Source organism: Mesocricetus auratus, unplaced genomic scaffold (genome assembly GCF_017639785.1).
Source record: "Mesocricetus auratus isolate SY011 unplaced genomic scaffold, BCM_Maur_2.0 Super-Scaffold_100018, whole genome shotgun sequence".
Lineage (NCBI taxonomy): Eukaryota > Metazoa > Chordata > Mammalia > Rodentia > Cricetidae > Mesocricetus > Mesocricetus auratus.
Window position 1 is genome coordinate 51,419,812 of NW_024429199.1, and position 12,630 is coordinate 51,432,441.

The 12,630-nt window shown below is 46.1% G+C and overlaps 1 pseudogene; it reads left to right on the forward strand.

Annotated features, from left to right (window-relative positions):
- The first annotated feature begins 2,196 nt into the window (after nt 1–2,196).
- LOC110343361 lies at nt 2,197–3,626 on the forward strand (annotated as a pseudogene).
- The last annotated feature ends 9,004 nt before the right edge of the window (nt 3,627–12,630 follow it).

The following is a 12,630-nucleotide window of genomic DNA, read 5'->3' on the forward strand; positions in this document are numbered from 1 at the left end:
TTTTGATGACTATCTAATTTCCTTGCTATTGTGAATAGACAACAACTAGCATAGATGTCCAAGCACTTTTATTTTGGTAGGATATAGAATCCTTCAGGTATACATCCAGGTGTACTATAGCTATATTATACGATAGTTCTATTTGTAGTTTACTGAGAAACCTCCACACTGTTTTCCACAGTGACACAATCAGGTTACATTGCCACCAACAATGAGTAAGAGTTTTTTCCTTTTTCCACATCTTTGCCAACTTTTACTGTTTTTTAAATTTTTTTAAAGATTTATTTATTATGTATACAGTATTCTGCATGTATGCCTCCAGGCCAGAAGAGGGCACCAGATCTCATTACCGATGGTTGTGAGCCACCATGTGGTTTCTGGGAATTGAACTCAGGACCTCTGGAAGAGCAAGCAGTCAGTGCTCGTAATCTCTGAGCCATCTCTCCCCGTGCTTTATTTTCTCGATGTTATTGTTGTTATGTCTCTTCAAGGACTAACAACCCTGAGGGCAGGAAATATTCTTTGTTCAGTATGGATGTGCAGCCTGAGATAGACAGAGGTGGTTGGCCAAAAGCTGCTGTGGGTAGCTTGCTGAGACCCCCCCCCCAACACACACACACAGCCTCCTGGACCTCTGCTTGGATTTCCTTTCATGGGAAGAGCGTGAATGCAAACCAAGGCCTGAAAAGCTAAGATCTTTAGGTCCCTGTGAAGGACGTGAAGTGGAGTCTAGGGCAACCTCAGTCTCTTGGGTAACAATCGGTACCTCCCACTCTGGAGGCAGCCCTTTGAGAAGCAGAATCCCTGTTCAGAGGGGGGCCCTAGAGCTGCGGGCTGAGCCGGTGTCTCCGTGTATATGGATAAAAGAACTACCAAGTTGTGGCACAAAAACCAGCGGAAAGACCCTTGGGTGGAACATGGTGAAACACGGGACTTGACAGGGCAAAGGAAGCCATGAGTCGTGGTGAAAGGAACCAGTGGTGGGACCCTGGGTAGGAGCCCAGAGGTGCACCGGACTGTAGGATTTCACCATGGCTGCTCCTACTAGCAGCAGCACCACCAGCAAGCAGCTGCAGGGACAGCAGAACAGTGGCCTGGCCTGCAGAGCTGTTTGTGACTTCAGATTTGCACTGGTCTGGCCCCTGGAGGTTGATTGTGGTCTGGCTTGGGTGATGGCGCCGCTCTGGCCAGCAGAGGGCGCCAGACCGCAGTCAGTATAGGGCTCCAGGCCCCTGCAAAGGCCATGAAGTGGGAGATGTGGTTCTGCTCGTGCACTCTGCACCAGGTGAGCCTGCTCACACCACGCAGGAATATGGCTGCATCCTCCCTGCCGTAGGTCTCTGACGACAGGGTACAGCTGCCTGCTACAGGTGTGAGAGGTCACCTAGGGAGACAGAGTGTTAAAGATGAGCAGCGTCCATTTGCTGTTGTCACCTCTGCCTGCAGCCCCACTTAGGCAACATTGTGGCACTTACCACTCCTAGTATTGGTGACCTTGCACCAGTCGCCAAAATTAAGCATGTGACCCGGGCCTTTGGCATAGAAACTGGAGGTGTAGGATTTACCCTCAACAGCACTGAGTGTGGCCAGACCTACACAGAGGAAGGAAGATACCCTGTCCTCACACTGACTACTGCTTTTGGAGTGCTGGTATCAAAACTAATTTCAAGGTCAGCAACTTGAGTCCAGCTGCACGATTCGGGTGGTGCAACACGACATGGAGAATGAGGTCATCTCTGTGATGGAACTGCACTAAGGATGCAGGTGCTTGGGGCAAGGCTTTAGGACATGGGTATGTCTGGGGTGCTGGGTGGCTCACCTGACATCGTCTGCAGGAAACTCAGAGGGAGTGCCTCTTCAGACAGCACCCAAGTACACACAATGAACCATACTTGGTACTGCCTTGGCGCTGAAGGAGGGCTGCAAGGACATCTCCACACAGTTCATCTCCAGCATGGACACTGATTTGAGCTCCAAAAGTAGGGGAGTAGGGCTGGAGCAAGGTGTCACTCACTGTAGACTATTCAGCCCATAGTCTGAGTTCTGGTGGGTGTGGATAAAGAAGATACAGCCCAAGACAGTCCCTTCCCTCAGACCTGTTGGCATCGGGGTGCTGTTAGGGGGGAAATACAGAGTCAGTTGGGCCCCAAGTTCACCTCTGATTATAGGTGAGCCTCAGCGGTGGTCGCAAGTATTATGTTTCCCAAGGAGACACCAGAATAGGAATATCCAGATAGCACTGGCCAGGCTGGGACCTTATTCATGAGTGCCTGGCAAAGCACCAGGTATCAGGGGCACTAAAGCAAAGGGCATGTCAAAAATTAGTGAGGGCTGTGTATTTGAAGGTCTGTACTTAGTAGATTGGCTGTGTCTCTGCAGGGAGCCAATACATTTGTAGCCACACAGAACTCACTCAGTGACCCATCTGTGACATACCTAATGGGTAATAACTCCTATTTCTTGCCCTGGAACCCTTCAATTAGGTAAGAGTGTGTGTGTGTGTGTGTGTGTGTGTGTGTGTGTGTGTGTGTGTGTGTGTGACATGATGATAGCCCATGGTGCTCACTATGGATTTTCTCATTCTTTAGGCATTTTTGAGCCTGAACACGTGAGATATGACATCTACTCAGGACCCTTCCCTGGCAGAGATAATGTAAGTGGCTGTGCATACACTGAGCAGGAATCCTCAAGATTTCTATCTCTTTGTGGAAGGTGGGTGGTTGTGACCAGGAGAAAGCAGGAAGACGCAGAGTTGAAGACAGGCTCAAGCACCTCCTCACCACTGGTTTCCTGCAGTGGGCCACATCCATCGAGCATGGCCACCATGTTTTTATATGTTATCGTGCACTTGCTGAGGGGGTCATGTTTGACTCAGCCATTGACAAGACGGACCGGTGTTGCTGGAGTTTCTTCTTGTCCCACCAGACCCTGCTGCCACTTCACAGAGATGCTATATTAATTATAAAACTCTTGACTGATGCGTAGGGCTTCGTATTGGCTAGCTCTGTCTAAATTATTAACCCATTTCTATAAATCTAAGTATTTCCACGTTGTCTTGGCTTACTGGAGAATGCCCAAACCTGTTACTCCTTTTTCTACTACTTGGCATCTCTTCCTGGTCTCTCTCTGCTTAGCTTTCTGAGAATTCTCTTCCTCTCCTAGTCCCGCCTACCTTCCTGCCTCCATTGGCCAAACAGTGTTTGTTTTATTCATCAACCAATAAGGGTAACATGTATACAGAAGAACATCCACCATCAGACCAGCTTACCAATGAGCAGGACACAATGATCCTTGTCACTGATGAACACTCTCACATATTCTCATTTGGTGGCTATACACCTAGGGGACCTCCATCTTTGGTAGGTGTGGGTGTGGTGGGTGTGGCAGATATTGCTGCCTTGAAGAGATCTGGTGACCAGGCAAAAGGGAAGGCACACAGAGGCCATTCTACAAGCAAATCATCCCCTCTGCCTGCAGGGATAGCTCCCTTCAAAGCTTGGAATGGCAAATCTTTCACCTAAATCCTATATGGCAACGGTCCAGGCTACAGGCCCTGTAATGCTGTTTGGGTTGGTGCCACTAAGGAAGAGAGCAGTAATTTCAGTAGGATTGTCAGCATGGGATAGGGGCTGAGAATGCTCATGGAAGTGGTGGCCTCCTCTTCTAAACACTCCTTCTTTGCAGGAGACCCCACATACCATCAGCAGATGGCTGTGCCATTGGACTGCTAGATCCAGAGTGGCAAGGACATGGTGATATTTGTCCATCACCTGCATATGCACCCAATGGACAGCATGCAAGAGCAGAAACTTCATTGCAACCTGGAGCCCTACAACAACTGCGCCCTAGCGCCCCCTGCCTGCCAGAGCAGTGTATACAAGCCCTCAAGCCAGGGCCAGACCTCCACCATGTTGTTTCTGTTGGCAGGGACAACGTTGATGGTGCTGATGGTGGCAACGGAACCTAAACTCACCAGACTCCATCTTAGTGTACCACAGCTGGCTTCAGTGCCTCCTGCCAGTACTGTTTTCTGGGCTCCACCTGTCCCTCTATTTCTTTCCCCCACATCCAGGTTTCTAATCTCATGTCTTACTTGGATTAACAATCTTTCAGCCACATCTTAGGTTCCAACATACCTCAAAGAGAGCGTTAAACCGACCTCAGACCCAGTAGCACTTCCTTCCTTGCAGACTGAGACAAGGCAAGCTCTAGTACTTATTGACCACGGTAGAACCATCAGGCAGCCATGGCTCAGCCAGTGCAGTGAGGACCAAGAGCCTGAGTCATCAGCTCTGGACAGTCCCCATTGTCAGACTTTAGTTGGTGTCTGTTGCACCTTGGATAATGGGCCCAGGAAAGCTTTGACACAACCATCAACTGACACTTACTAGGCTACCCCTTCCTCTATCCAGGCTCCTTTAAGAAGTCCAGAACGAGAGAGAGAGAGAGAGAGAGAGAGAGAGAGAGAGAGAGAGAGAGAGAGAGAGAGAGAGAGAGAGAGAGAGAGAGAGAGAGAATTGCCCGCTATCCCCCAGCATCTGGGTGATAGCAGCATTTCTCTTCCTCCTCAATCCGCTGGTCTGCATCTGGCAAAAAATTTCCCCTCCAGTTCTTGAGACGGGGTCTTGCCTAGGCTAGATTTCAGTCCACCATCTTCTTACCTCAGCCTCACAAATTTTGGAATTACAGGTGCCCCCCTGCTGTGTCTGGCTGACATAAAGATGTAGAACATTTCCCCCCTTCCTGGGCCCTCCACTCTTCTGGGGACAAGCCAACTGTTACACAATGTCAGTCAGTTCACCTGAAGCCCTGGAAGGGTTGTCTCTGGGTAGGGGATGGAGGTGAGAACACTAACATAAGTGATTTGGCAGCAAAATACTAAATTGTTTAACTTGGTTTTACCTTCTACTGAATTTAACCTAATCAATTTTTGTCTAATTTAGATATACCTGACAGGTAATTTACACTGTAAATGCCTTAACAGGTCTGTAACGTGCAGTCTTCCTGAAAGCGGCCTGGGCACACGAGAGACTATATTAATTATGAAGCTGTTGGCCGTTTGCTTGGTTTCTTATCGGCTAGCTCTGACTTAAGTGTTAACCCATAACTGCTAATCTGAGTATTTCCACGTGGTCTTCTCTTACCGGAGAAAAGGTCCGGGACCTCTTTCTCCTCTGGCTATGCCTACATCTTGACTGGCTGTGCCTCTGTTTCCCAGAATCCTCCTCGACTCCTAGTCCCACCGTCTTGCTTCCCTATTGGCCAACAGTGCTTTATTAACATATACATGGAAGGACAGGTCTCAGAGTATGACATTTAACAACAACAACAACAAAAAAGATGTTTTATGACAGACACACTGCCAGCTTCTGGCTGCACCCAGTATCTCCTCCGAGAAAATGGACGGCTGTAGAAAAAAATTCCACCTGGAGGCATGCTTTGGATGTGACAAAGCCAGTCAGTCATACAACCTTTCACCTCCACTGCCTAGGCCTTGCCTGGACAGGACAACGGGACCCTGGGGTGGGGGAACTGATTGTCCCATCCTGCCAAGACAGGTAGACCGACCCCTACCCACACAGGAAAACCTGTCAGGCCTTCTGGGCTTGGCAGCTAAAGGCAAGTACTGCTTCCGTCTGGGACTTGTGTTCCTGAAAGACCACGGAGACTTGGGATCACCTGCGTAGCTGGAAAGCTGTCTCACTTCTGCTCATTTACTTATCCCTTCCAGACCTATCTGATGGCGTTTGACGACTAGGCTACCTCATTAGTTCATTAGTTAAGTTTCCTGTTAAAAGTGCACATGGCTGTGCCTCTTTTGCAGCCTTCATAGCCAGGGATTAACAGGTTTCAGAGGTTCAGAATTTCAAATTTCCTCTGGTTGTTTTCTAAAAATGTTCATACCTTTTGACCTAAAGCCATAGCCTTTTGCTACGACACCAAGATTGTAAATCTGGTCCAGCTGTCTCATAAATAACTGCAAGTTCATGGGAGAAGTTCTGCTTCTTGCATCAAGAAATCTGGTCTGGTGGGAAACAAATCTCCAGGGCCCATTTTTGACCCCACCCATTTTCAAGCATATCTTGCAGATTTACTCCTCCTGCATGGGCCAAGGCCAACCCATAGAGGGTCCTCCAGATAATGCCAGCACCTGCATCGGCTCCTGAGACTTCATCATTCGTACCACCTCTACAAGCTCAAATGGGCACCAACCCAACAACTGAAATCTGGTTTTAAAGGGCAATCCCTCCCCCCCCCCCCATGTCTCCCTTGCCTCTTCTGTACAACCAGGATACTTCTCCATCCCATTCATTCTGGAAGTTGTCACCTTTCCCCTGGTGAGCCCCTTGCATAAGGCTGATGATAACAATCTATTTTTTTTTTCTCCTCAGAACCTGGCTTCTCAGCTCCCTTAAGGAACAGGTGCCTGAGGTCTACAGGATGGCAGTTAACTCAATACCTTCTCCACCCATACCTCCTGCTGAATGTGAGCCCACTGACTCCTGACTCCCCTCCTCCCCACATCGTCCCTTGTCAGCAGGAAGAAACCAAACTTAAACCGACACCCCTATACCCGAGGAGTCTGAGTTGTTTAGGTGAAAGTCCTAATGGCTTCTATATCTATACAAAGATGTTAGAATGTTTGGTAGCTCTGTTCCAAGCCCTACCCTCAATGTGCCAAGGGTGGGCCCTCCCCTGGAGTCACCTGAGTCTAGACTCTGCCCCTAAAAAGCCCACCACTGGTGGCTCCACCCCTGGAGGGCATTAAAAGCTCCCACCTCTGGATTCACCTCGTGGTTTCTGGTTTTCTGTTCCTCTGAGGCCACCCATGAATTCTTTGCTCAGATTAAACTTTGATTTATTAATTCAGTCTGATTGGCTTATCGCATCACCAGTGGTGGTTTTCCATCAACCTTTCCACTAATCAGTATTTTTTTTAACATAACAGAGAGTTTCTCTAAGGCCCCTGATGTATAGAACAAAAAGAGAGCTCCATCTGTAATACCAGGAATATACTTGGAGAGCTGGTAATGATCGGGGACAGGGCCTATGGGAAGGGGTTGCTTCAGTTCCTGAGAAGCCAGCGCTTTGCACACAAGGGGCTGTGGTCACCAACCCCAATGCTACTGTGTGGGCTTTGTTTATGACATTCTTGAGTTACCCCTTGTTTCTCTTGTGCAACACTAATTAGCCTCCTTCTGAATTTGTATACTCCCTTTTAAAACTAAACCCACTGATTTACATTAACAAAACACTTGTTGTTGAATTTGGCAGACATCTCCAGCCAATCTGGGATAAGTCTGTCCTTAGGAAGCCAGGGCTGGGTACTGTATCTCTTCTGCTCCTGGTCCTGTCACTCAGGCTTCACTAGCCAATCAGAGCCTGTAACAGACCCATTAGCCAGATGGGAGGGTTCTTTTGGGAGCGAGGCTTTTGCTCAGCTCTTCTCCTGAGGAAGTCAGAAGTTGTCTCCTGTGCTGTGCCTTTGGTTCTGGGGAGGGCACTGGTCAGCTCAGCAGCTGCACCAGTATAGCTAAGTGTTCTTTCAATTATTTTTATCTCTTTTAAAAAATCAATTATTGATAAGATTTTTAAAATTTCATTTTCTTTCAATGCATTACTGCCATAATCCCTTTGTTTCCGTTTTTCATTGTTTCCTCGTTTAAAAATTTTATTCCATTTTTTCTTAAGTGCTGTTTGTTTGTTTATTTATTTATATGTATGTATGTATCAGTTTAGAGCACTGGTTCTCAACCTGTGGGATCACAGCTCCCTTCGGGGGAATCAAATGACCCTATCACAGTACTGGCCTAAGACAACTGGAAAACACAGACGCTTATATTACAATTCATAACAGCAAAGTTACAGTTATGAAGTAGCACTGGAAATAATTTTATGTTTGGGGATCACCACATCATGAGGAAATGCATTAAAGAATCACATCATTAGGAAGGTTGAGAACCACTGGTTTTTATTAATGTCTCCTGTAGCTCAGGCTTGCCTCACACTATGTAATTGAGAATTGCTTTGAACACCTAATCCTGCTTCTGCTGCCAGTGCTGGAAACACAGTCATGCTGAGTATTGACTGGTGTCTGGGAAGGAAAAATAACCAGTAAATGAATATCCTCCAAGCTCTCTATATTTTATTCTGAATTTACAAATGAAGTAGGAACCTGTGTGAGAATTTCATTCACCAACTGTTAAAGCAGGTGTAGTCACAGCACAGAAAGGGAGGGGCAAGAAGGAAGAAAGATTTCCTGCCGTGACAAGTAGTTGACATTAACCATGTGGAATCAGGTAACCGGGTTTAGATGTTCCGTAAACGTCCTGACTGGCCATTTCTCTGTTGCATGGATCAGGCAGTCAAGAATCTAGATAAAGAACAGAACTTATCATGAAACCAAATTACTATAGTTACACCATTTCAACCTAAATAGAAGAACTGTATAAAATGGTGTTGCCCTGAGAGAAATGGTGTGAGTAATACTTGGTGTGCTCTAATACAAATCCCTAGTCTCTGGGGCCCATATGGCCATGAAACCTGTTCAACTTTTTAACATAATCTTTTGGGATTATAATTACATTAGTTCAACTATCTCTTTTCTGCCTCCAAGACCTCCCATGGTCCTTTCCTTGTTCTCTCATCCATGACCTCTTTTTGTTTAACAACAGACACTGTTTGAATGTGACCTGTGTTTGGTTTCAGGACCAGCTATGAAACAAAGGGTTGCCTGTGCTGGACATTTGAGTGTGTAATTGAATGTGCACATATAGGACCCTGTGCCTTGGAAGAGGAACAGGAAGTAAGAGCTCTGGAAGATTGGAGGATTTTACTGAACTATGAATTTCCAAGATCAGGACCCTGTCTGACTGTAGTGTGGAAGGGCAAATCTGGAAGAACCTGTATGGTCTGAGTCATTTGATCTCTGCTCACCCAGTAGTGTGACTGCTAATGTCCTGAAGCTCAACAGAGTCGTCTTAACTAATGATGAACTTTGGGAAGGCTTAGCCATCAGGAGCACCAGTGGGAGGTAGCTTACAAGTTTTTTCCAGGATTCCATTTTTGTTCTGCTGTAGGGAGCTGTAAGGAAAACCACAAGCCATGCCATGGTGAATGTGTGGGCCACTGTCCTCAGACCAAGATGGCTGAGATATCAGAATTGGGACTGCTTGGACTGGGATTGACCATGAGTCAGACTGAGGTTCTGTGGTCCCTGTGTTGATCTAGGCAGTGGACCTTGGTCTCTGAGCTTTGCTGAGTGTGGATTCCCTGGGGAGGGGGAGGCTCTGCCATCCTGGCATGGGAGATATCACTGTCCATGTGCACACACAGGCATTGCTTTTGTTGTGCAGTGGGAAGATTGATTGGAAAACTGAAAATCTGGTTTCCAGAAGTTCTGGATATTACATTCTACTTTCAGGTTTGTCTTAAAATGTCACAGATAGTTTAGAAACTGGTAGAAAGGAGGTGAATGGCATCATCCTTCAGCAATACAGGATTAGAATAAATTTTCTGCTACTGACAGTCACCATGCTGAAATTCAGTGAAGTTCAGTTCCAGGGCACAGAAGGAGTTTCTGATCTGTAGAGGTATTTTAGGTTAGCATAGTATTTTGCAGGTGAATAGGGAAGATGCCACATCTTGTGACATCATCCATATGGCAGGAAGCAGATATTAAATTATTCTTCACATTGGTTTTTTAAAAAACATTTAAAAAAATTTTTGAGACAGGGTTTCTTTGTGTAGTTTTGTAGACCAGGATATCCTGGAATTCAAAGAAATCTGCCTGCCTCTGCCTCCCAAGTGTTGGGATAAAAAGGCTTGTTCTACCTCTGTCTGGATTTTTAAACATTTGTTTGCATTTTATTTTTATTTAAATTAGAAACAAGCTTGCTTCACATGTCAATCCCAGCTCCCTCTCCCTTCCTTCCTCCCCCGGCCCCCCAACCCTCCACCCCATTCCCCCTCCATTCCCCAGGAAGGGTGAGGCATTCCATGGGGGAATCTTCCAAGTCTGTCATATCATCCCAGGCAGGGTCTAGGCCCTCCCCCACATGTCCAGGCTGAGAGAGCGTCCCCCCATGTGGAATGGGCTCCAAAAGTCCAATCATACACCAGGATAAATACTGATCTACTACCCAAGGCCCCACAGATTGCCCAAGCCTCCTCATTAACATCCAGTTTCAGAGGGTCTGGATCAGTCCCATGCTGGCCTCTCAGTCATCAGTCTGGGGTCCATGAGCTCCCCTTGTTCAGATCAGCTGTGTCTATGGGTTTCACCGGCCTGGCCTTGACTCCTTTGCTCATCACTCCTCCCTCTCTGCAACTGGGTTCTAAGAGTTCAGTTCAGTTTTTAGCTGCGGGTGTCTGAATCCACTTCCATCAGCCACTGGAAGAAGACTCTAGGATGGCATATAAGGTAGTCATCAATCTCATTATCAGGGGAGGGCATTTAAGGTAGCCTCTCTGCTATTGCTCAGATTGCCAGTTGGTGTCATCCTTATAGATCTCTGAAAATCTCTCTAGTGCCAGATCTCTCCTCAAACCTATAATGGCTCCCATTATTATGGTATCTCTTATCCTGCTCGCCTCTATTCTTCCCCTGACTCATCCTTTCTGCTCCCCCATGTCCTCCTCTCTTCTCCTCTTCTCCCCCTCTCTTTCTCCCAGCTCCCTCTCCACTTTCCCCATGTACCCAATCCCCTCAAGAGATCCTGCCCCATTCCCCTTCTCTGGGGTACCACTCATCTCTCTCTCGGGGTCCTCCCTGTTTCCTAGACTCTCTGGCAATAAGACTGTAGGCTGGCACTCCCCTGCTCCATGTCTAAAATCCATATATGAGTGAGTACATACCATGTTTGTCCTTTTGTGACTGGGTTACCTCACTCTGAATGGTTTCTTCTAGTGCCACACATTTGCCTGTGAATTTCAAGGTTTCATTGTTTTTTTCCACTGAGTAGTACTCCATTGTGTAAATGTACCACATTTTCTCTATCCACTCTTCAGTTGAGGGGCATCTAGGTTGCCTTTAGGTTCTGGCTATTGCAAATAATGCTGCTATAAACATAGTGGAACAGATGTCCTTGTTGTATGAATGGACATCTTTTGGGTATATGTCTAAGAGTGGAATTGCTGGGTCTTGTGATAGACTGATTCCCATTTTCCTGAGGAATCTCCATACTGATCTCCAAAGTGGCTGTACAAGTTGGCACTCCCACCAGCAGAGGAGGAGTGTTCCCCTTTCTCCACATTCTCTCCAGCATAAACTGTCGTTGGTGTTTTTGATTTTAGCCATTCTGACAGGAGTAAGATGGCATCTCAGAGTTATTTTGGTTTGCATTTCCTTAATGTTTAGGGATGTTGAGCATTTTATTAAGTATCTCAGTCATTTTAGATTCCTCCATTGAGAATTCTCTATTTAGTTCTGTATTCCATTTTTTAATTGGATTCTTTGATGTTTTGGTGACTAGCTTCTTGAATTCTTTGTAAGTTTTGGAAATCAGCCCTCTGTCAGATATAGAGTTGGTTAATGTCTTTTCCCATTCTGTGGGCTGCTTTTTTGTCTTGTTGACTGTGTCCTTTGCCTTACAGAAGCTTCTCAGTTTCAGGAGGTCCCATTTTGTTGGGGAAGTCCTGTTATTTGCCTGTGCATTTGTCAATAAAGTACTGTCTGGCCAATAGGGAATCTAGATAGGAGGGACTAGGAGTCCAGGAGGACTCTGGGTAGGAGAAACACAGCAGAGTCAAGATGTAATGCCTTTGGGGTAGGAAGCCTGGAACCATTCTCCGGTAAGAGAAATACTTAGATTAACAATTATGGGGTAATTACTTAAGTCAGAGGTAGCCAGTAAGAAACAAGCAAGGACAACAGCTTCATAATTAATACAGTCTTGTGTGTTTATTTGGGGACTACAAAGTGTCATAGCCCAGGCGGCTGGCGGGGGATAAACCAAAACGTCTAACAAAGAAAAAGCTTCACCTTAACAAAATGGTGATCAGGAGTGGGATGATGAATTTCCACGCAGAATGACAAAAGCATTAAAGGAATTTTAGAAACAGAAGAACAGAGAGAAGCACAGATTTTTGGTAGCAGCATTTTTCTCAGGTGTGCTCTGTTTTGCTATCGACAAGCCGAGATTCACGTGGCTCACTTACCGGAGTCTTCCTGACTCGGCATAAAAAGAAAAAAAAAACAGCAAGGTTGTTTTAAGAGACTCTGCCAACGATTTAAAGGGGTGTACGTACAGCTGGAAGTGGCAGCATTTGCTGGATGTTAGCATGGACTGAGGCGGTAAGCTGAAATCACACTTACGCCCGCCATCTTGAAACAGCAGTTTAAAACAGCCGCGGTTTTACAGATAAGACACGTGGCCAAAAAAACATAAAGATTTACAGTAAAGTCAGACTTGGATAAAAAAAATCTCTAAAGGTTTACAGTGTGTTTAAAAATATACGTGAGATTGAGAGAGAAAATGAAACGACAAAGTGGTATATAAATACAAAAGCCGGCGTTGTGGTGGCGCATGCCGGTAGAATTTACTCCAGAGGCAGAGACAGACAGATTTCCAAAGAGAAATCCTGTCTCAAAGAAAAATAAATAAAAGTAAAATAAATTAAGTAATAATA